We start from the raw sequence: 23,803 nt of genomic DNA, 5'->3' as shown, positions 1-23,803 counted from the left end.
GGCCGGCTGCACGTAGTGCACCGGAGAGACGCGAGAGGGCAGGAGCTGCTGGCCGCAGTACCAACTGCCGCAGACAGATGGCAGGTCGAGTCGCTGCCGTCAGTGCAAAAGTATGGCGTAGGTTACAGTAGACTGTAATTCGTGACATGTTCGTTTAAAATAGGAAATATTTGGTATTTTCGTCTTGAATAAACCAGCAATGCTGTGCTTTTAGTTGTACTTACGAAGAGAAGAAGAGAGGGATGCAGCAAGAAGAATAATACGGCTGATGAAAATCTGCAGAGCAAACTGACAGAATACAAAAGCAACTGCGTTGTGTAAAGTAAGTGCAATTTTCACGCATTAACGTGGATTAGAAAATGTAGGATTCCGCAACGAGTATATCACGTAGCAGAGACCTGCAGTAGTTTAACTTATTGAAGTTCTTGACGTAACTAGTAGTGGATTGTTGAGGTTAAATTCAGACGTGCAGTATCGGTGCTTGCATAAGTGTACAGTTGTTGGAAACAGAAAAATGCCATAACTGAGCCCCAAGACAGTCACGTTTCAATTAGTGGTGAGCAAATCCTGAAGCATGGTGTTCTAAATTTTTTTTTTTTTTTTTTTTTTTTTTTTTTTTTTTTTTTTGCCCCCCTTGTGTTTAATTTATCGACACCGGACGTGACGAATGAAAACGAAACAAGACAAACGCAAAACGAAAGCAAACGGAATGAGGATATCATAATTGATTTCTTAATTTCTCGTTACTTTACAACTGTTTGTGTAAGATGTTACTGCAGTAAACGATATCAAGTACAACTACAGCTTCAGCATGTGTGTAAAATATTGTGATACGTTAAACCGAACGGAAATTACGTACCAAGGAATGAATGTTACTAAAGAGGAGATGCTAAGTTTTTAAATTAAAAATTAAATTGCTTTCAAGCAATTCTGTAAGTGGAATGCCATAGATAAGGTATTATTGTGTATTACTCGAACGTGTGTGTTGTCATTATCAGTAATATTTCTAAACTTTTGTTGTTTTGCAGATGAACGTCTTTTTCATTTTTAAATATAATTGTAATAGACAGTTACGAATTTTTTGCACCTTTAATACACAGTATACGTAATGAGATCAGCCAACTATAATTTGAGTCGCATTATTCCAGAGCCATTTAAAACTGCGGAACGGATTTGTGATACCCCCAACCTCTGCTGCCCCAACCTCTTTTTGTCAATGTGAACCGCTATAGGAATGCAAGGCCATTGCGGAGAAGATGATGTTTTTGAAATATGCCCCTAGGAAACACGTAAAATAGAAAAATTAGTTTTATAACTTAAGTAACCTACACATCTTGTTTATATTATCTTTTGCTGCTGAATGACCACTGCCTCAAATACTATAGGAACACTTATGATTTATCCAGAAAGAGATTTGCACTCTGCAGCGGAGTGTGCGCTGATATGAAACTTCCTGACAGATTAAAACTGTGTGACCGAGACTCGAACTCGGGACCTTTGCCTTTCGCGGGCAACTGCTCTACCTAAAGGAAGGTAGGAGACGAGGTACTGGCAGAAGTAAAGCTGTGAGTACCGGGCGTGAGTCGTGCTTCGGTAGCTCAGATGGTAGAGCGGTTGCCCGCGAAAGGCAAAGGTCCCGAGTTCGAGTCTCGGTCGGTCACACAGTTTTAATCTGCCAGGAAGTTTCACTTATGATTTATGGTTTCATTATGGGGTCGGCAGAAGCGTCCGATCCCACGCGTCGGCTTTGACCCGTGACGTAAGGGTTTTGTCGTGTGTGACGTCATGACGGCGCGGAGTTTGGTTTGAGTGTGGCTGTCTCCAGTTCTGTTTTGTCTTATTTTATTTACTTTTCTGATCTGTTCATTCTATCTCCTGAGATGTTTTTTTAAATTTAAAAACACTTATTACTTATTTTAATTATCTGTTTCCTCCAATTTTTGTTTTAGTTTATTATATTTATCTTTCCGATCTGTTCGTTGTATCCCGTGAGATTTTTTTAAAAAAGACAAAAAAACACTAATCAGCTACTGAAGCATCTTTATCTTCTATGGGTTGCAGGGGTTACGACCCCTGGGGAGGTGGGTGGGTATTCATGCATGGCTGTCTTCACTTACACGTTGTAGCTACGCAAGGCGTCTAAATTTGTTTATATTTCGTTTGCCTCCCACCCAAATCACCCCATTTCCCGTGCTTGTCCCGTTAGTGTCATTAGGGAATTGGGGTGTTTTTGGGTGGAGGCAAACTAAATATAAACAAATTTAGACACCCACCCCCATACAAAATCACACAAAACGCCGAAAAAAACAGACATCACAAAACTCCCCAAACACCACTAGACACAAAATCATATGGAATCGGACACTTCCCTTGACGTATATAGCTCAACAGCAGCTCCCGATCCCATAAATCAGGATCAGACACTTCCCTTGGCCTATATAGCTCAAAAACATCTGCTGATACCAATACCAACATACACAGCCACACATTAGGATCGAACACTTCCATTTACCTGCACACTGTTAATTTTATCCGTCATATCCATTCCTGAACAAAAACAACAACCGATTAATTTTACTAAAATTACCACAGGATGTACAGCGAACAACACTAAATTAACCTTCACATAAAATCGTTAACTCACTGAAACGAATTCCACTACAAACACAGCAGACACTCGAACAATTCTGGATAATGAGCAAAAGCGAACTGAGCCCATTACACCACACAAACGAAAACCCTGAACATACCACCAGAGAGCACAACAAACCACAACACGACGACATCTACAAACACGCCACACTCACAAACCAAACTCCACGCCGTCATGACGTCACACACGACAAAACCCTTATGTCACGGGTCAAAGCCGATACGTGGGATCGGACGCTTCTGTCGACCCGATGCTCGTCTATTTTCACTCCCTACGCGTCACCCTATTCAGATGCAGGCTGTAATTAGTGTATCCACTTCTGCCAATTGGAGCGACAGTAACGTCACACACGAGACATTGGTCCAGTCGACAGCAGTTCACTCAGCACCCCGATGACACAGCTGACAGCTGCGTTTACTCACGGCTGGCTGTGGCACTGCAAAACCTCCACATTAGAGTGCGCTGTTACTGCTTGTATTTCTTCCACATCAGCTTCCGTACTCTGCTGTAACTTGTTACAACTACTTAAGTTAACCAAGTCCAAAAATCATTCTAGACTCTCTGATCCTCTCTCGGTGTCTTTGTGACTTCTGTATAAGCTTTGTTATTTGAAGGAATGTAACAGCTGTTGAAGTTTTTTGAGGCATAGTAGATGTATGTGAATTTAGCGGCCCCAAAGGCTGCAGTTGGACTCCTGACTCATGATCAGAAAAGGAAAATAAGACACAAACTGGGCAAGAACAAACACATGGTTGGAATTCCAAGAGGGTCCGCCAGCTTGCAGGTTTTCTTGCCTGTGATCAGTCTGACAGCTTTTCGTAGCGTCATTACTGCTGCACGGATATTGTTGTGGTCGTGACCCTCGAGACTGGTTTCGTACGTATCTCCAATCCAGTCTCTCGTGTACAAGCCTCTTCATGTCTGAATAACTACTGCAAACTACATACATGTCAACCTACCTACTGCATTTAAGGCTTTGTCTCTCTCTCCAAAATTTTTACTGCCGACACTTCCCTCCGTTATCCAATTAACTGTTACTTTATGTCTTATGATATTTCCTGTTACCCTGATTGTACTTTTTAGACAGGTGGTGCCATAAATTTTTCTCCTCCGAAATTATATCCCTCTTTATCGATTATGACCTCCTCCATTATTTTCACGGGAGAATTTTATTTGTGGGTCTGCAAGTGATAAACTAATTGTTACAGTGTAGAAGTGGCACATCAATACCTCATTGTTTTATTTCATTTGTTGTGAATAGTTTTGGGATCCGCCACACTATTGAACTGGAATGAGACATGTTGCTGGTCAGAGTTGGCAGATCTTAATGAACATCGAGCTGGTAATATAAAACAATATTGTATGTGTGGGATTTTGTTCAAAAGCAAATACCTCTTCGCTGATGATTGTCTACCCACTAATCTTCAGCATTCTTCTGCAGCACTACATTTAAACAGCTACTATTAAACTCTTGTCTAAGCTGTTTATTGTCCATGTTTCACTTCCATATCTCGCTATAGTCCAGACAAATATTTCAGTCGTCAGTTGGATTTATTTGTATTAATACGAGGTGTGTCTTGTGTTAGGATTCTAAGGTAACTTGAGTAACTCCATGTGAAGAAGCAAATCACTATTTAGAACTCGTCCATGTGGAGGTCACTGACTAAAACCTGAACATAAATCCAAATGTGCAAATAAAATAATTAATTTATTGTAAATCTACAACACCCACAACTCCTTTCGTCATCCCACAGCCTGAAAATCGCAGCATTCTGGTATGTTGTCTGCAGGAACAGCAATCCAATTACAACACTCTGAAGATATATGTAAACAAGAAATTGAAATAATAAATCACCAGTGCAGTAGAGTCCCTGAAAAACTCAATGATTGCAAAAGAATCACAGCACAAAAAACATACATAAAATAAGATCTCCCATGCAGCACCATGTCAGACTGCCAACGTCTTAATAGGAAAAGACATAAACATATCATTCACCACGCACAACAATATTGGGCAGAAAATCGGGCATCCTTCAAACACTGCAGACCCAGAAATACCGAAGAAAACAAACTGACTCTATCCCAATTAACAACCTATACAACGACATCCGTCATCTTCGTTATATTCTCTCTCTCTCCCTCTCCCTCTCCCTCTCCCTCTCCCTCTCTCTCTCTCCCTCTCTCTCTCTCTCATATACCACCTAATATTTACGGCGAATTTAGTAATTTGCACGTTTCATTGATATTTTCTAAATGAGTATTTGACTCATTAGGTCCAGTTAAAATGACAGAACGGTTTGGCCCCCACCACAACCTAGTTGGTTATAACATGCAACAGATGGTAACCTGACAAACGTTTAGCTCTGGCATAACCAAAATTCCGCTCTTCTTCTGTCACTCCTTTCATCCTCCATCTCTGGATCCCCAAACCAATTTGTTACTTATGTAAAATTTTAGCAATTTAATTATCACACATTGTGCTTTCGAGGCTGAGTGGAAGCATCGGCACCTGGTTTGATCCCTGGCATAAGGGTGTGGCTGCGTGCAGGGTCATTACGACGCGGTGTTTGTGTCGGTTGTGTTTGTCGGTGTCGTCTTGTTGCGTTTGACGGTGGGTGTGGTGGAAGGTGTGTGAAGTCGTTGGCAGTGTTTGTAGTTCACGATGTAAGGTTTGGAAGATTTTTCAGTGTGTTATCAATTAATTTTTTTTGTTTGTGTGTTAGGCATTTACGTTAGGTGTTTTTGGTTTGCCGTTTGTGGTGCGGTAAGATGTTTAAGTTATTGTGTGACTTTTGTTATTAGGTATGGACATGATGTGTGTGTGCGTGCATGTTGTAAGTAATTTTTTTTATTTTATTGTCTGCTCTTTACGAGTTGTGATGTTTTGTATATTCGTAGTGTGTTGAATGTGTTTTAATTTATGTAGAGATTTTGATACTTAGATTTTTGAGGTATTGTGGTTTTGGTTTTGGTTTTAGTTTTTGTAGTTGTAGGCGTTGGTTTTTTGGTATCAATACTTGTGGTTGATGTAAGGGAAATGATTGATTCCAATTTTTGTAGTTTTAGCTGTAGATGTTGGGGTTTTGGTTTCATCAACTGCGGTTGATGATACTGCCACCACCACCACCACTTCTGTACTACCATCTCACAAAAAATCTGGCCAGTCCGAAGACTGTGAGATATAGTGTACACAGAATTATCATGTTCTGGTTTTATATCCTCTCTACTTTGATTATCATTATTCTGCTGCCCAAACAGCAAAACTCCTCTACTCCTTTAAGTGTGTCATCTAATCTAATTACCTCAGCATCACCTGATTTAATTCCACTACATTCCATTTTCCTCGTTGTGCTTTTGTTGATGTTCATCTCATATCCTCGTTTCAAGACACAGTCCATTCCCTTCAACTGTTCCTACAAGTTCTTTGAGTCTTTGCCAAAATTGCAATGTCATCGGCAAACCTCAAGTTTTTTATTTCTTTTCACTGGATTTTAATGTCTTCTCCAAATTTTTCTTTTGTTTCCTTTACTGCTTGCACAATGTACAGATTGAATTGCATTGAAGATCAGCTACAACACTGTCACACTTCCTTCCCAATCACTGCTTCCCATTTGTGCCCCTTGACTCTTGTAACTGCCATCCTGTTTAAGTAAAATTTGTAAATAGCCTTATGCTTCCTGTATCTTATGCCTGCCACCTTCAGAATATGAAGGAACATGTTCCAGTCAACATTGTCAAAAGCTTCCTCTTAGTCTACAGTTACTATAAACGTAGGTTTGCTTTTTCTTAACCTAGCTTCTAAGATAAGTCGTAGGATCAGTAATGGCTTGCATGTTCCTACATTTCTACAGAATCCAAACTGATTTTCTCTGAGGTCATCTTCTTCAGTTTTCCCCTACGTCTGTTTTGCAACAGTGTCTTATTAAACTGATAGTTTGATATTTTCACACCTGTGAGCACCTGCTTTCTTTGGAATTGGGATTATTATTTTCTCCTTGATGTCTGAGGGTATTTCGGGTGTGTCATAAATCTTGCCCACGAGGTGAAAGAGTTTTGTCATGGCTGGCTCTCCCAAGGCCGTCAGTAGTTCTAATGGAATTTTGTCTACTCCCGGGACCATGTTTGGACTTGCGTCTTTCAGTGCTATGTCGACCTCTTCACACAGTATCGTATCTGCCTTCTCATCTTCATTTATGCCCTTTTCCATAATACTGCCCTAAAGTACATCGCCCTTGTACAGACCCTCTAAACTCCTTCCACCTTCCCCTTCTTTGCTTAGAACTGATTTTCCATCTGAGCTCTTGACATTCATACAAGTGGTTCCATTTTCTCCAAAAGCCTCTTTAATTTTCCCGTAGGTGACATCCATCTTATCCCCATTGATTTATGCTTCTACGGCCTTACAGTTGTCATCTAGCCATTCTTGCTTAGCAATGTTGCACTTCCTGTTGATCTCATTTTTGAAATGTTTGTGTTCCTTTTTGCCTGCTCCATTTGCTGAATTTTTATATTTTCTCCTTTCATCAGTTAAATTCAATATTTCCTGTGTTACCCCAAGATTTCTACTAGCCCTCATCTTTCAGCCTACTTGATTCTCTGCTTGCTACGCTATTTCATCTCTCAGAGCCACCCATTCTTCATCTCCTGTATTCCTTTCTTGTGTTCTTGTCAATTGTTCTCTAATGCTGTCTCTCAAAGTCTCTACAAAGTATGGTTCTTTCAGTGTATCCAGGTCCCACTTCCTTAAATTCCTACCTTTTGCAGTTTCTGTAGTTTTAACCTATAGTTCATAACCATTAAATTGTGGTCAGAGTCCACATCTGCCCCTGGAAATGTCGTACAATTTAAATCCTGGTTCCCAAATCTGTCTTACCGTTACATAATCGATCTGAAACCTTCCAGTGTCACCAACTCTCTTTAACATGTACAACCTTCTTCCATGATTAAACCAAGTGTTGGCAATGGCTAAGTAATGCTCTGTACAAAATTCTACCAGGTGGCTTCCTCTTTCATTTCTTACACCCAGTCAGAATCCACCTACTACATTTCCTTCGCTTCCTTTGCCTTCTACCATATTCCAGTCCCTATGGACTATAAAATTTTGGTCTCCCTTATCTCTCTGAGCGATTTCTTCAATCGCTTCATCTGCGGAGCTAGTTGGCATATAAACTTGTACTACTGTGGTAGACCTTCACTATACTGTTTGTAATAGCTTATCCACGTTCCAATTTTTTTATTCATTATTAAACCTACTGCTGCATTACCCCTATTTGATTTTGTATTTATAACCCTGTATTCACACCAGCAGAAGACCTGTTTCTTGTGCCACCGAACTTCACGAATTTCCACTATATGTAACTTCAACCCATCCATTTCCCTTTTCAAATTTTCTAACGTACCTGCCCAATTCAGGGATCTGACATTCAACGCTTCGAAATGTAGAACCCCAGTTTTGTTTCTCCTGATACTGACACCTTCCTGAGTAGTCCCTGTCCGGAGATCCAAATGAGGAAATATTTTGCATCTATAATATTTTACCCAAGAGGACACCATCGTTATTTAACCATACAGTAAATTTGCCTGCCCTCAGGAAAACTTACGGTTGTAGTTACCCTTTGCTTTCAGCTGTTTGGAGTACCAGCACAGCAAGGCCGTTTTGGTTAATGTTACAAGGCCAGATCAGTCAATCATCCAGACTGTTGCCCCTGCAACTACTGAAAAGGCTGCTGCCCCTCTCCAGGAATCACACATTTGTCTGACCTCTCAACAGATACTCCTTCATTGTGGTTGCACCTACGGTACGGCCATCTGTATCACTGAGGCACTCGAGCTTTCCCACCGACGGCAAGGTCCGTGGTTCGTGGGGGAGTGAGTACAGAGCTACACAATTACAGTCGCTGACAGTAGTCATTTCGAACACAGTCAGGTGTCGTGAAAATGTACACATTCAGTTCTCTCAGGAAGTAATGAGGATTTAGTTTTTTTCCAGGATAGAAATTAATATTTCTTTAAATAGCATGCGCACATGTAAAATACACCAAATTTATTTATGTGCTACAGTGTTCTTACTCTGTGTCTTTTAATTGCTTTCAAAAAATGTTGTCAGATATTTTATGAAACTGCCGACAACACCACCTTTATCGTTTTGTTTCAGGGTAGCATCAAGTAATTGCACTGCACTAAAATAGCCGACTTCAGTGTTTTTCTATTTCGTTGATGTGGAAGACATGGTTGTAGCATGTCCTCCCAGTTCTACGTGGTTTGTGGTGACAATAGCGTTTCCACTGTTCAGTCTGATTCGCCCAGAAGTCAACAATGGAGTCTGTATTGATGGACTAAAAGCTCAGATTAGCAAAAGATGATGAGGGAAATAAGGCCATGCACTTTGAAAGGAACTATCCCAGCATTTTGCTGAAGTGATTTAGGGGAATGATAAATCAGGATGGCTGGACGTGGCTCTGAACCGTTGTCTTCTGAATAAGATTCCAGTGTTCCATCCACTGCTCCTCCCCATTCGGTACGATTTAGACATAGTAGCCTGTTCGGTGTTCTGGGTGATGTAGACAAAAAATTAATTACCTAGTATCTCCATGTCAATAAATGCACACATGAAATTCTAATAGCTATCATTCTATAACTCGGAGCGGCAGCTGTACTAGCAGATGGAAAAATTGCATTTCTATAAATTATATGTAGTCTGAAATATCCAAACAGCAATAAACAAAGAGGTGGAGAAGATTAATTGAATCGCGTAATCTTTACATTCCTACTGCTGGTGATTATTAAAATCACTGCTCAGTCTTACTGCTATGAGTTACAGGTTGTTTCACTTAATAGGTCAAAAGATAGCTATGAAAATATGGAAACTTATCTGAGAAATAAAGATACTGTGGCACCAGAAGTGAAGAGGCATATGAAGTTTTCACTTTGACACAATAAATGCTGAGTCACATAGCAAGGTTGGATGACATTTCTGGATGAAGTGCTGTTCCCATCTTCACTACTTTTACGGACACTTCCATCTCGAATTAAGATCACGAAATATCTCAGTTATGTGTTACTAGCCTACTGTATACATACAGTCACTAACGGCCGGGTGCCAGAATGCATATCGACATATACTACATGGGAGACACTTATTTCGGAATGCCACAAAGAATCCGCAATCTAAATTGTACATAAATGACTGAAGAGTACATGCATGCAGTTAACTTGTACAAAATGTAGGGGCAAAAACCGTTTTAGTAAGTTAAAAATAGTAACTGATAAACTGGGATTACATTCAATAGAGTTAATGAAGTTGCCTTGCTATTTAGAGTTACCTGACGCTCTCATAGAAATTCGTGTTCTGATGGTAGCATACAGCTGGCGCAAACAGTTGAAAATGAGTAGCACCCCCCCCCCCCCCCCCCCCACCCCCCCACCCCCGCAGGGGGTCCACAACTCTTTTGTGGATACATGCATGGCGAGCACGGGGCCCCGAGCTATTGCGGCCTTCTTTCTCTCCAGGGCTGCATTTCCTTCCCCTTCCCCTCCTTGCTCCTTTCCCGTCGCCCACTCCTCTCCCTCTCTTGGTGTCCTTGCTTATGTTGGCCCCTGCTATCCTCCTGGTTCTGTTGGTTTTACAATTCGGCTTTGTTGCGTAATCATCTCCTCCTTTTGGCATTCCTTGGTCCCCCTCTGGGGTTTGACCTCCATTCCAAAATTTCTCCTCCGTAGTGTGAGCCATTTGGGGAAGAGCACCTTACCTAGTGTCTCCGACGTGCGCCCTCCTAGTACATTCCACCTTTTCTTTCACGTCGTCGTCTGCTGCTAGGGTGCATAGCCAGCACGGTGGCCAGCCCGTGTGGTGGGGTCGCTATGTATCCTTTTGGTTGAGCCCCCTGAACACACAGGGATCACACTTCTGATACCTGAGCTGTGACCTCCTCATGCATGCCTTGCAGTGGTTGCTCGTCATCCCGGAGCATCGGAACTCCCGGCAATGGCCGCCGTGCCAGACGGCCCTTGCTGTGGCTGGGTGGCGCCCGTGAGGAGAGCCCCTGATCGGAGTGGGTGGTATCAGGGCGGACGCTATGCCGATGAAACGCATACGGGTCCAGAACTCTGGCCGTTCTTCTGCGGCCGTCTCTCTGCGTGGAACTGATTCCTCGAGTGCTGCTTCTCTTGCCCCTTCGGCCTTCCCTTCCGTGGCTACCCCCTGGGAGGAGGGTCAGGCCCGTCGGCTAGGGGCGAAACCTTTCCCCGCTATCTGGTTTGCACCGGGACTGATGTGGATACTTTCGCCAATACCAAACCTTTATTCTTTGTGGAACACATTGAAGACGAGTTTGGCGAAGTGGACTCCCTGAGCAAGATGCGGTCGGGTTCGTTGCTGATAAAAACTGCTTCAGCTGCCCAGTCTGCGCCCCTTTGTGGCTGTACCCATCTTGGCACAATTCCTGTGTCCATTACCCCCCACCAGTCTCTAAATATGGTACAAGGTGTGATTTTTCACAGAGACCTCGTCCTTCAAACTGACGAGGAACTTCGGGACAATCTCGGACGGCGGGGTGTTCACTTTGTTCGGCGTGTTCAGAAGGGTCCTAAAGATAATCGTATTGATACTGGTGCCTTTATCCTGGCCTTTGAAGGGGATACCCTTCCTGAGAAAGTTAAGATTATGGTCTATCGCTGTGATGTGAAGCCGTACATCCCACCTCCTATGCGGTGTTTTAAGTGCTTGCGTTTTGGCCACATGTCTTCTCGCTGTACCCAGGACCCTCTCTGTGGTGACTGTGGACGTCCACTCCATGAGGGGAGTCCCTGTGTTCCCCCTCCTGTATGTGTAAATTGTCATGGTAGTCATTCTCCACGTTCAGCAGATTGCCCAGTCTATAAGAAAGAAAAAAAGATACAGGAGTATAAGTCTCTTGATCGTTTAAGCTACACAGAGGCCCGTAAGAAATATGCACGATTGCACCCTGTGTCCATGACATCTAGTTACGCCTTGGTTACATCTTCATCCCTTCCTCCCCCTTCCTTACCCCCGTCCCGGACCCCTCTCCTTCCCCCCTCCCCTGCGGCTCCCACACCTTCTCCTCTGGGCGCCGCTCCCCCTCCCCAGCCGGAGAAGTGTCCCACTCCTTCGGCGTCTGCCGGTCAAGGGCGCCTCTCCCGGGATGCCCCTTCCCGGCACCTTCCAGGTCAAAGGTCTGCTGCAGCGCGGCGACCGCGAGAGCCGCGGTCTATCGGCCCCCAGGTCGCCCGGTCTCTTTCTGTTCCTGATCTTGCTGCAGCTGGCTCCATTATGCCACACAGCCCTCCTCGATCTCAGCCTGAAAAGAAGAAGAAACATAAGTCCCGGGACAAAGAGCCTCTGGTGTCACCGGAGGTCCCTTCCCCGACTTCACAACCGGATTCTGACCTGTCGTTCATGGATGTCGCCCCCTCCTTGTCGGTGACGGGTGGGGACCCGGCGGTATGACTGGCTTTAGCGTGTTCAGTCCCCATTTAAATCATCGTTCTGTGGTTCTGCAATGGAATTGTAATGGATACTATCATCACCTTCCGGAATTGAAATCCCTTCTTTCGTCTTACTCTGCAGCTTGTGTGGTTCTCCAGGAATCTCATTTTACTGATTCTCACTCACCGACCCTCCGTGGGTTCCTTGTTTTCTGTCGAAATCAGGTCGGACCCCTGCAGGCTTATGGTGGTGTTTGTATGTCAGCCCGTACAGACACTGCTAGCACGTGGATTCCTCTTCAAACTACATTGGCAGCGGTTGCTGTTAGGGTCCACCTAGACTCTGCGGTCACAGTTTCCAATCTTTATCTCCCTCCTGACAGGACTCTTACACCTGCTGCCTTAACCACCCTTCTTCAGCAACTTCCTCCTCCCTTCCTCCTCCTTGGGGATTTTAATGCTCATCATCCTTTGTGGGGCAGTGCCTTTCCATCTAGACGAGGTCTTCTTATAGACCAATTTATTTCAGACCACGACCTGTGCCTTCTTAATGATGGCTCCCCTACTCATTTCAGTGCCGGTCATGGTACCTTTTCTGCCATTGATCTTTCTCTTTCTTCTCCCTCTCTCCTCCCTTCATTACACTGGTCGCCACACGACGACCTTTGTGATAGTGACCATTTCCCGTCGATTATCTCACTCCCTTCCCACTCCCCGATGGGCAGGTTACCTCGTCGGTCTTTCCGACGCGCCGATTGGCCTCTATACACTGCACAGGTCGTGTTTTCTCCCTCTTTGTCGGGTTGTATTGATGACGTCCTACGTGACGTGTCTGACGCGATTGTTCGTGCTGCTAGCCTTGCTGTCCCGCGCTCATCTGGACCATTTCGTCGCCGGCAAGTCCCGTGGTGGAGTACGGCCATTGCCTTTGCCATCCGTGATTGCCGTCGAGCTTTGCAACACCTTAAGAGGCACCCATCCGTAGCCAGCCTTACTACGTTTAAACACCTCCGCGCTAAAGCTCGTTATTTATCAAACAGAGCAAGCGGATATGTTGGGAATGATTCATTTCTTCCCTTGGTTCCACTGTCCCTCTGTCACGGGTATGGGCTACACTTCACTGTCTCCAAGGTTGCCATCGGCAGTCCACCCTCCCAGGCCTTCACCTCCCAGGTGGCCTTTGTACGGACCCATTAGTTCTCGCAGAACATCTTGCGACCCATTTTGCAGTGGCATCAGCGTCAGCCTCCTATCCGGCTGCTTTCCTTCATCAAAAACAGCAGGCTGAAGCTCCCACCTTATGTTTCACCCCTTGTGAGTCAGAATCTTACAACGAACCTTTTACGGAATGAGAATTTCTTTCTGCTCTATGTTCTTTTCATGATGCGACCCCCGGCCCAGATTCCATTCATAACCAACTGCTTCAACATAGTGCTCCACAACGGCAACATCTTCTTCGGGTGTTTAACCGTATCTGGCTCCAGGGTGACTTCCCTTCTCAGTGGAGGGATAGCATTGTGGTTCCTGTCCTAAAGCCTGGTAAGAACCCCCTATGTGTTGCAGCTATCGGCCATTAGTCTGACCAATGTTGTTTGTAAGTTACTTGAACGGATGGTAGCCCGTTGGCTCAATTGGGTCCTCAAATCTCGGGATCTATTGTCCCCTTACCAGTGTAGCTTTCGAGAGGGACGGTCCCCGATCGATCATTTACTTCGCTCGGAATCCGCAGTTCGGCAGGCTTTTTCCCAGCACCGCCATTTGGTTGCAGTGTTTTTTGACCTTCGCAAGGCCTATGACACGGCCTGGCGCCATCACGTCTTACTTACCCTTCATCAGTGGGGTCTTTGGGCCCCACTCCCGATTTTTATCCGCCAGTTCCTGATTCATCGGTCATTCAGAGTTCGAGTTGGTACTGCTTTTAGTTCTCCACAGACCCAGGAGACGGGCATCCCACAGGGTTCTGTCTCGAGTGTCCTTCTTTTCCTCATTGCTATCGATGGACTTGTGGCCTCTGTCGGTCCCTTGGTCGCCCCTGCCCTGTATGTGGATGATTTCTGCATTTGGGTTAGTTCCTCCTCGATGGCATCTGCAGAACGGCAGCTCCAGGTGGCTATACGGCGTGCCTCTGCATGGACCCTCTCACACGGGTTTCAATTCTCTCCTTTAAAATCGCAGGTGGTCCACTTCTGTCGCTGTACTACGATCCACCCTGATCCAGAGCTCTATCTCTCTGCACAACGATTGCCTGTGGTCCCACAGTTTCGTTTCCTGAGTCTTCTTTTCGACAACAAGCTCACTTGGCTGCCCCATATCAGACATCTGAAGGTAGGATGTTTCCGTAAACTCAATGTCCTTCGCTTCCTTGCCCACTCCTCTTGGGGTGCGGACCGTTCCCTCCTCCTCCGTCTTTATCGTGCTCTAGTTCTGTCTCGCTTGGACTGTGGTTGTCAAGTTTATGGTTCAGCTGCTCCTTCCACGCTGCACGTGCTGGATCCAGTCCACCATCGTGGTATCCGTTTGGCCACCGGTGCCTTCCCTACTAGCCCTGTTGATAGTCTCCTGGTTGAATCTGGGATCCCCCCCCTTTCTGTTCGGCGGTCCCAGATTCTGGTGTCTTATGCCCTCACTATCCATTCTTCTCCCACTCATCCTTCTTATTCTATCCTGTTCCCAGACCGTGGACGTCGCCCACCCGACTCCCGCCCTCGGGCGGGTTTACCGGTTGGGCTGCGCCTTGCGTCTCTTTACCGTGATTTTCAGCTTCCTTCTTTGTCCTGCCTTCCTCGCTCCCTCCCCTCCACTCCCCCTTGGTTAGTTCCTCGGCCTCGAATTCGGATGGATCTCCGCCGAGGTCCGAAAGATTCCATCCCCCTGGTGGTGTTCCGTTCCTTTTTCCGCCAAATTTTATGGGAGTTTCGGGATGCTGCTGTTTTTTACACTGATGGCTCTAAATCTGCTGATCGTGTTGGGTATGCCTTCACGTCCTCTGTCGGAACGGAAAATCATCTGCTGCCATCTACATGTGGGGTGTTTACTGCGGAATTGATGCCAATTTCCCAGGCCCTTACCTTTATTAAACAGTCCCAACACAACCACATTTTGTTATGCACGGATTCGATGAGTGGCCTTCTTGCTATTGGCTGGTGTTTTCGCACCATCCCTTGGTCTCTGCCATCCGTGACCATCTCGCTGATATTCACCGTGCTGCTTGTTCTGTTGACTTCCTTTTGGTCCCTGGCCGTGTGGGTATCCCGAGTAATGAGCTCACTTATCGTTTGGCTGGGGGAGCAGTCACTTACCCCCCGTTTTCTGTAACCCCTCCTGCAGCGGATTTACGGCTTCACATCAAATCCCACTTCGCACAGTCGTGGGCCAATTCTTGGGAGGCTACTCCCCTGTCTAATAAACTTCGTGCGAATAAGGTGACACCAGGTCCGTGGCGTTCTTCCTTCCGCCTCTCCCGAAAGGACTCGACCACACTCTGTCGTCTCCGCATTGGCCATACCAGGCTGACCCATGGTTTTCTTTTGCGTGATGAGCCACCCCCACTTTGTGGTTGTGGAGCCTTCCAGTCAGTAGCCCACATTTTGGTTCGATGCCCCATTCTTTTGGCTCTGCGTGCTAAGTACAGACTCCCCCCACGCTTTACCTTTGATGTTGGCTGACGATTCCTGGATGGTCTCTCTGGTTCTCGGTTTCCTTCGGGAGAGTGGTTTTTATTCTCAGTATTAAGGATTTTGTTCTCAGTTTTAAGGTTTTTAATCTCTCTCTGGTATTGGGGCAGGGCGGTGAGTGTTTGGGTGTCTCCCACTGCAAGCAGTGCTCGGAGATTCCCGATTCACCTCCCTGACCAAAATCCTCTTTTCTTCCCCTTTTACTCTGTTTTTACCCTTTTTTTTAAGTCTTCGTTAGTCTCCTTTTCCCATACGTACTTTCTACATTCTAGCTGTTGTACCTTTTAAGTCACAGGTGGTCTTGCCTATGCTGCTTCAGCATAGCGTCGGGTTCGTTCTCTTGCTGACTTCCCTCATTTTGTTTTTACCATTGACGACGTGACTGCCCCTTTACGTTTTTAGCCTTTTCCCTTTTATTGTTCTGACTTTCCTGAGATGTCACATTAGCGGAATGGACCACATTTGAAACAAGGGACTGATGACCTTGCTGTTTGGTCCCTTAAACCTCAAACAACCAACCAATGATTAGCACCCAACTGTGCAAGTTCGAGAATTTATTTCGAGGCTGCTGTAGGATATACGTGTGTTGTTTATAATGCAAAATGTGAATGTTGAATCCTTACAGAATCTGTCCCACCTACAAGTCTCATACCATCTTCCGATTTGTGAAACTTTGCCGATCCACCTGCTCGTATAGTTGAGGGTTTAAAACATACCTATTTGTTCTTCCACGAGGAAGTCGTTTTGCTAGAAAGTCCGAAGTTGGGAGCAAGGTGAGTTTAGGTGCCCTCCACTTTGCTGCTCTGGATCTGTGGCATGTTTACAGAAGTAGTAAAGCTCTGTATAAAGGAAAGCACAGCCATCCTATATCCCTGCATTGGTTGCCGTTTGCATCTCAGGATTGGCAGAGACCGCATCATGTGACATTAGAAGCCATCGTTGGCCCGAGCATTGTGTGTGAAGCATGGGACGTGTTGTGTATTTTTGAAGTTTTAAGTAGAATAATGCCTCAGTGCTGTGCTTTTGGCTGTTTGTTTCGAGGCGAAAAGGGAGGAGAACTGTACGGGATTCCTTCGGAAGAGAGAGATGCGACAAGGAGGAGAATATGGCTGATGAAACTCAGCAGAACCAACTGGCAACCCACAAGAGACTCTAGCTGGTGTGCAGTAAGCGCAGTTTGTATTGATTAGCACAAATCATCTTAGGGCTTAAGACTCGCTGTGTAATAAACTTGCTGTTTTTTGACTTACTTCGTGATCAGATTTGGTGCATCGTTATACGAGGTTAGCCTAAAGCCGCCAAGATTGTTTTTAAAAGGTATGTCAATTTCAAGCCAATTTTTACCAAAAGTAGTGAAAATGGTTCGTTTCTAGTAGATCTGTAATGTACAGACTGCTTTAAGGGCGTATTTTTTGCAGCACAAAAGACAAAATAGCTAAACGTTGTTTTTTGTTGCGTATGCAGTGTGTAGGCCCAACTGTTGAAGATGGAAAATGCAAGATTTGGATGTTTTAGAGTACGTTGTTGCATCCTCCGAAAATTAAGCTACTATGGCTAACTTCTTTAAAAATGAATTAACAATGTATCGTTTCCAGTAAGTTTCGTGAAAATAATTGGTGTGGTAGTGATGTTCTTTTTCAAATTGCCTATTATTTGCTTTTCACAGTGTAAGCCTACAGTTTTAACAATCATTGAAATAAATGAAAAGAAAAGCATAGCTGAATTGCAACGTCAATCTTAACAGTACGTGATATTTTAATTACTTCTTTTAATACAGCTTCTTGTACAATCGGCAGTCTACTAGATAGGCCTACAATATGCGCATCATACAATACTTGTTGTTACACAGCAAACCTAAACCTACACAGGAAATGTGAATCTTATGAAAATTAAACTTGAATGAATATACAATACATTACCTGAAAGATGTTAGTTTTCTGATGTAAAATGAAATTTTTCAATTAGTTTGCAGGTAGAAGCTGAGAGACTGATTAATGTTGCAGTGTTTCTGTATAGCTACCGTACCTAATTCATGTTCCTCTGAGCTTCTTGTACTTCACGTAGTTATGAGGAATGTGTACTCAGTTCTATTGATATTGCTGTTTCATATATTTTATATTATAAACTGTAGCTATAATGAATAGTTTTGAAATTTTTATATCACAACGTTTGTACTCAAATTGGCTGATAGTACTGTTTCTGTTTACCAGACTCACTTCACTCCAGACCAGTTTGAAGCCAACAAAGTTGATGCAGTGGTAAAACTTAAACCAAATGCTGTGCCAACCATATTCTGTTACTGTAAGCCACCAGTGGTACGTAAAGCTACTGCTGAGGGGAAACCTGTTGGCCTACTAGAGAAACGTGCTGAGGATACAGGTAACTCAAAAATATCGTTCACTGCTTCAGTAGCTTTTTGCATACGTCATGCTGTCGCTTGCTGCTGAATTGTGATGACACTCGGAAAATCTTGTGTGACTGCTAACAGCTCACATTTGTTGTTTTTGATCAGTGGGAGACACAAAACATCCCTTCACAACATTATGGTTGCAGGCGGTAGGCTTACTTGTATCGTAGAAGTTGTCATGGGAAATACTTTTTCAATTGAGTACAATAAGCATATACCTTTCTAAAAGTTGTAGTAAATATGTGGCTCAGAGCTTCATCTTCAGAAATTATGTTTCATACTCTCATTTTAATCCTGAGTTGTGTACAGAAACACTCAAATATTTCATTCACAACAGCTGTATATTTTTCAAACTGACATGTCCAGTGTCTGTTGTTGTTGTTGTTGTTGTTGTTGTTGTGGTCTTCAGTCCAGACTGGTTTGATGCAGCTCTCCATGCTACTCTATCCTGTGCAAGCTTCTTCATCTCACAGTACCTACTGCAACCTACATCCTTCTGAATCTGCTTAGTGTATTCATCTCTTAGTCTCCCCCTACGATTTTTACCCTCCACGCTGCCCTCCAATGCTAAATTTGTGATCCCTTGATGCCTCAAAACATGTCCTACCAACCGATCCCTTCTTCTGGTCAAGTTGTGCCACAAACTTCTCTTCTCCCCAATCCTATTCAGTACCTCCTCATTAGTTATGTGATCTACCCATCTAATCTTCAGCATTCTTCTGTAGCACCACATTTCGAAAGCTTCTATTCTCTTCTTGTCCAAACTATTTATCGTCCATGTTTCACTTCCATACATGGCTACACTACATACAAATACTTTCAGAAAAGACTTCCTGACACTTAAATCTATACTCAATGTTAACAAATTTCTCTTCTGTTGATGGAGGGAACAAAATACTTCGCCACAAGATAATTTACTGAACAGGACCACATATCTTACATAAACAGTCCACTTGTATTGGTATCTGATGAAAGAAACGGTAATGTCTTTCCTCATACCTTTCTGCTATATCGTTCTACTGCTTGCCACTGGATACTGTATATACTGTATTTCTGATGTACAGTTGAACATTATACCTAAATTAGAAAACAGATGCTTTGATTTGTTACCACAGCTGGTTAAAGTTTACTTAAGAGTTTCCCCTTACCATTCATGTTTTTAAAACTTTGTAATCAGAGTTTTGTGTTTATTGGCAATATGTGCCGCAACCGGTGCTAAGATATCTAATCTTGTGGTTAGGTTTGGCCATGATAATTTAATCATTTATTGCAAATAATGTTTACTTGCACTTAACTGTAATCCCCACTACAACCCACATCAGAAAGTACAACTGGTCCCACAGCTATTATAATTTTTATATTCAAGCCTCACATGCTCTGTTATAATTGAAGTGTTGTTGTGAATTCAGTATAATTGGTCATCTACAATTTCACTTTAGTATATGGCATTAATATTGCATTTCATTGTAGTAAGCGCACACCTGTAATAATACCACTCAGATTGTCATAATTTGCTTCTGTGCTTCGAAACTAACATTTTTTCACCTTGTGTATCCTTAAATCGCATACGATAGTATATTGAGAAACAATCCCTGGCTACTTAAACACATATTATAGTGTTAAATGCTTTTTATTTTTGAATATTGTAATATTGCAAATTTGTGTTCCAGAGGCTGGACAGCCTTCAAATGTGACCACAATGGCATCAATTGTGCAGAGGACTTGGAACCAATAGAAGATGAAGTCACCACCCTGAAGAACCGAGTAAAACAGCTTCATGCTGAAATTGAAGTTTTAAACTAAAACTCAACCTCTCTTCCTCTGTGGCTTTTACTAAAGACAACCTCCTTGCCATTGTGCACGGTTTATTCGGCGCAGATCAGTTTGCAATATTAACAAAGGGGAAACACTGCAGAAAGGACTAAATATTAGACTAGCTTGTGGTGGTATGGGGTGCAAAGTCCTGCTGGAAAATAAATTTCCATTTCCTTCAGACAGAACCCTGAGAAGTTCGCTACTGAATGTAAAATTTAGACCTGGTGTGGTGAAGGAGCTAATGAGTTCCCTGAAAGTCGAGCTTGCCCTCATGTTACCGGTGGAGAAGCATCGTGCTCCCACGATGGATGAAGTTAGTATCGTTCCACCATTTGAGTACGATTGAAGCAATGGCTGCTTCATTGGTAATGATATGACACACCTCCATCAAATCTTGCCCTTGCAACTACTATAGCTTCTCATGTATTAGTTTTTATGCTGGGTGGTATCACCTCAAGATGGAAACAAATCATAGGTTACCATTACAGGGATTGGTGACCTCAGATGTTAAGTCCAATAGTGCTTAGAGCCATTTTACCATTACACATGGCCATCTTTTTTCCAGTTCTCATGTCAAAGACATCATTATAAACATTATTAGAGAATCTCGGGCATTCGTACAATGTTCACTGCATCGTGTCAGATATGGCAGGCAAAATCGAGCTGAGTGGCGAGAATTTGGAATTGTTGTCGAAATGTTTTCAAAATTAGTTTCTGCCAGTGTCCTTGTGATGATAATAGGAAACTAATTTTCTTCGCAAATTCACCACACATTTTGAAAAATGAGGATTCACTTATTCAGTGGGCAATGAGTCTTCCTTTGACAAAATGTTGTCGAGGAACGTGATCTGCCTTGTAATGACGTACATATAAATCGTGTATAACAGTGGCTTGAGATAGACACTGGTTTAAGTCTTAAACTGGTACCAGAACTGTGTGAGGGGTGTCTGAGGCCAAACCATTACGAGAAAAAGAAAGTTGGCTTGGCTACTGCCCCAATTAACAGCCAGACTGCAGCAGGCAGTGAGTATGGTGTCAAGACAGAGAAACTGCAGAAAAATACTTTAACCACATCACGGTTTCTAAAGCATGTTCATGAGTGGTCATGCCTCATGACATCTAGAGCTCCAGTTATGGCTCTGAGTCGTTCTGATGAACAAACATACAGTGAGGCTCTCTGCCATCTTTAGGACACTATGATTATTTGAAAACTTGGAAATTGGCCTGAACAGTGCCTGGAAACCAATTCAGTCTGGCGTAGTTTTGATAACTGCCAGTATTTTGGAATTTTAGTACACATTCCTGAATGAGAAGAAATTTAAATTTTTGCTGTCAAGTAGATTTACAAAAGATCCTTAGAAAATCTGTTTTCAATGGTCAGGTTCAAAAGTCCCATACCAGCACCACAAGAGTACAAATTGGCACTGAGGGTTATTGCTCTTTCTCTGATCTTTATTACTGTCACAGATAATAATGAAAATAAAATTAATGGGGGAATCGCTAAGTGAAGATGAGGATAAGTGTTCCGAGGAAGTCGATGACCCTCTTTGTAACGCTGTGTGTGACGGTGAGCACCAGCCCCTCTACTATTTATGTGGTCACATTGTTACACAAGTTATGAAGCGTTATGAACTTTGCAAATTTTTCGAGGGGAGCCCAATAGCGTCTAGAGAAAATGTCTGTACGTCTGTGAACGTGCTTTTACAACGAAAATCCTTTACAGAGACCTCACTTATTGAGCCACCAAGTGAGGTTTTGTATTTCAAAAGGCAGAGGTGTAGTTGAGAAGCAAACAACAAGATGTTACTCTCAGGTGAATTGTTGCTCTCTGATATAGCCACTTCCGTGGTTGCATCAGTGGAGGAGAAAGGAGTTTTCCCAGCCTGCCACAGTGTACAGGAGAAAATAATTCACAGTTTCCTGGCAACAAGAATTCATCTGCTTCTAATGGAGGTAGATAAGATATAAGGTTTAGTGACACAAGGCAGTAGAAGCATGGCCATGAGGAAAGTAGTGCAGAAACTGTGACTTCCAAAATCACTTTTTACTAAATGATTTGAAAAATTGACATACATTAGCATGTTGAGACATAAAATCTGTGTTAACTATTTTTCTTCAAATGTTCCCATTTTTCTTTTACGTACAGTTATTTTTATATTTTTGTTTTACGTTTCTTTCTCAGAGTGTGGAGTGCTTTTATTATCTCATGTAATATTTGCTACATTTTGCAAGTAGAGTATACCCCTGTCAAAGGTTCAGAATGATGCATATATAAATAAAAACTTCATCTTTCAACTTGTGTACATATTTGACTTTTGTGATTTGCCATCACTTTTGTTTTCCTTGTAATTCATTTGCTTTCTTTAGTTTTTGTTTCTCTGAATTTTAATAGCCGTTTATACGTGCGGTGTATCTACATCTACATCAATCAATACAGAAGGAAGTCTGTAAAGTTTCCCTCCCTTCTCAGCTCAAAAAGTACAGCCAAAGCCACAGCACGTAACATAACTGAAAATGAAACTTTCGAAACTACAATACTTCTGCTGCATATGCAAACTAAGTTGACCGTATGTGGGAAATGACTCTAACTCTACGTTTGCAGCCATTGCACTGTGTCAGCTTAGTTTGTGGAAATGGAGAAGTTGCCTGGGAGCGGCAGAAAACAGGCGTTACTGCGCACACGCAGCTGCGATGACGTGCACGGCGCTTGCTCGGCACGTACGCTTTCCCTCGCATTTGTGTTTGAAATTTCGTGCGTATTAAGGCGTCGTGTGAAGCACTGCGTCATGTTGTTCAGAGGGGACGTAGGGAGTTATTGTACTTGGGGCAATTGTTTTACCATTTCCTATCCGGATAAGGAGTGCAAAATAAGGAAGCAGGTCTGGAGTAATATTCAATTTACAACTAGAGTATTCAGCTCAAAGTATCACAATATTTTGCTATGTGATGACTTGAACATAGATTTTATTTGTTTGTACCCTGCAATACCGCTATGTAGTATTTCTGATGAGATTTCTATCTTCACACACTGGAAAAAGCTAGTAAAAAAGGATATAAATTTCTTGCAAAAAAAGTTAATGAACTAGAAAGAAAGAACTTGTTACTCGTACACACTGGAACCGTGGATAATAAGTTCTTACAAGACTATTTTAAAGTGTATAAAAAGTGTAGAAAGTTATCTGTGAAGTGCCGAGAAACTGTACAGTTGGCAGTGTGTGTTGCGCTCTAGGAACAAATAGAAAGCCATGTGCGGAGTTACAGTAATGAGGCAATGTGCTGCCAGTCTATAATTTACCACAGAATGGCATTCTGTAAATTTAAGATTAAGACAACATAAATTATTAAATAACCACAAGCATAGAGGAGGTAACGGACAAGTGCTGAAACACTTCTCGATCGAAACGCACTGTTTCACTGAAGGAAGACTTGTAAAATTCTGCTGAAGCTGTTAATATATTTGAAATGAAATACTTTATGCATAACTGCTTACCAAATTTGCCTGCTTAGTCATCTTCAAATGAATGTTTATGTATGCTGGTACACAGATAGTGTTAAGAGATATTATTATATCGTAAAAGAAACAGGACATCGGAGAATATTCCAAGTGCATGTGAAGTTTGTAAACTGTACTAAAATACATAATTTGGCTTAAAGTGCACATTCGTACTTTGATTCACAGTCGAGTACCTAGTATTAAACTTTTCTGAGTGGTATTTGGGATGCTAGTTTTCTTGGAGTACCAGTACTGTGCTATCTCACGCTCGGTTCTCTATTATGGCGTAATGCTATATACGACAGAAAATGGAAGCG

The 23,803-nt window shown here is 43.0% G+C and overlaps 1 long non-coding RNA gene across 1 annotated transcript; it reads left to right on the top strand.

The window, feature by feature from the left end:
* The first annotated feature begins 91 nt into the window (after window positions 1-91).
* LOC124553667 lies at window positions 92-22,296 on the top strand. Its single transcript, XR_006968102.1, has 3 exons — window positions 92-322; window positions 17,982-18,150; window positions 19,849-22,296. It is a non-coding gene; the product is annotated as an uncharacterized LOC124553667 (long non-coding RNA).
* Window positions 22,297-23,803: the final 1,507 nt, after the last annotated feature.

Source organism: Schistocerca americana, chromosome 11 (assembly GCF_021461395.2).
Source record: "Schistocerca americana isolate TAMUIC-IGC-003095 chromosome 11, iqSchAmer2.1, whole genome shotgun sequence".
In the NCBI taxonomy this organism is placed as follows: Eukaryota; Metazoa; Arthropoda; class Insecta; order Orthoptera; family Acrididae; genus Schistocerca; species Schistocerca americana.
The sequence above is the reverse complement of the archived record's forward strand: the minus strand, read 5'-3'. Positions and strand labels throughout refer to the sequence as shown.